Here is a 1,752-nt window from a genome sequence, read left to right on the forward strand (position 1 = left end):
ATGGGCAAGACAGGGTCCGACAACAAGGGGTGTGGAGGAGTAGGGGTAGACAGCCGGTGGCGACTGGTGGGTGCAGACAGTTGGTGGCGCCCTTTGGTGAGAAGGTGGCTGATAGAGGAGGAGGACCAAGGAGCTGGTGCAGAGCGGCAGCCAGTCATCGTATCGCCTGAATTCACCGCCCATGGAGGAGTTGTTCTACGTAGCCATGGGCTAGGCCACCATCGTATCGCTAGCTCGGCTCCCCTAGAGCCACTGTCAAAGCCATTGGAAGCACCCATTGCATGATGTTCATGGACCACCCAGGGATCTGATCCAGATCCCTGTGCTGGCCATCATATCTCGCCAGAGAGTTTTGTCGGGATCCTGCTGTTTTGAAGACCTTTGGGACAAAGAAAGTGAGAAAATGAAATGAGACATGCGACCGCTTCGTTGGTGAGGGAGAGCGGAAGTGGTGGGTTGCGGTGTTCGCTCGTTCGGTCTATGGACCGAACAACTCTCGGTGGTGACGTGGCTATTCATTGTGCACCAATATTAGCGCGTTCCATCCAATGTCGACGGATGCGTTCGCTCCTAGTCACTAAATATCTCACGTCATATTTCTAGCCTTTTCATTAATTAACCTGAAGGCTCCCCATGTGTCTTGTTCCATCAAAGTATCCATCCACCACCTGAAAAGGATAGTGATCGATGGAGAGACCGACCGTACTGTGTCATCGCCACATACGCGTTCGGTGTTGAATCTACATCTCTTCAATTCATCAAAACTAAAAAACGACACTGCATGTTCTGCGTGTTGATTTTTCAGTCCCCATAAACTTATCTGTCGACCAAGTAGCAACCAACACAAAACGGAAAATAAATTCAGACATCGATCCTTGTGGTCGATGATGGATGGATTCAGTCAGACATGTATAGCTCCACAGATATAGTCGCCAGTCGAGATCGTCCTGCAACTGTCGTGATGATACAAAAGATCACTGCACCATTCAATCGATTTATCACTCGGAGCACGACCCCTATCTGCGCTGCCCAACTGCCGGTCGATTCGGAAACGGATATCACGTCCATCCATCCATCATCCATCCAGCGCTAGGCTGCGAATATCACGTCTTGGCTGGACGTTCAACACTTGGATAGAAGCATTTCTCGGTCTTTTTCTCAGTCTACTTCTACCTGTACGTACGTATTGATTCAAGCAAAAATGTTGGAACTACTGTCCGTACACTACTCAATCAGCATTATTTACACGTCTTTTTTTGTCATTAAAGTCGTGAAGTGCTCCTACTACCAATTAGAACGGGCGGAGCCAGAAATTAAAAAGAAAGAAGAATCCCAAATATTTATATGTGCATATATAGATTCAGGCAAGCATGTGCATCTCCATCATGGTCGGTCCAGACATGGAACTGTCACACGGACCGTTACACAAGATCACTGGACCATTTTTCACCTGGACCATGACTCCACCGGTCCCAGTTGAAATAATCATACATTATACCAGTTTCTCATAGGCTTGCTATGCTACTAATCATCTGTTCCAAGAAGTTTTAATTAGCAGTTTAATTTGAACTAACAAAATGTCTTATATTTAGAAACGTCGGTAGTACTTTTAAAGTCAAACTTTGTAATATTTGACTGAGTTTATATAAACATCAACATCTTAAATATCAGACCAATACCTCGGAAATATATTTTTATATGCTACATATTTGACACTGTAGATAGAAATAACATTGAAGTCACTTTTACAAA

This window comes from Triticum dicoccoides, chromosome 2A (genome assembly GCF_002162155.2).
Source record: "Triticum dicoccoides isolate Atlit2015 ecotype Zavitan chromosome 2A, WEW_v2.0, whole genome shotgun sequence".
NCBI lineage: Eukaryota > Viridiplantae > Streptophyta > Magnoliopsida > Poales > Poaceae > Triticum > Triticum dicoccoides.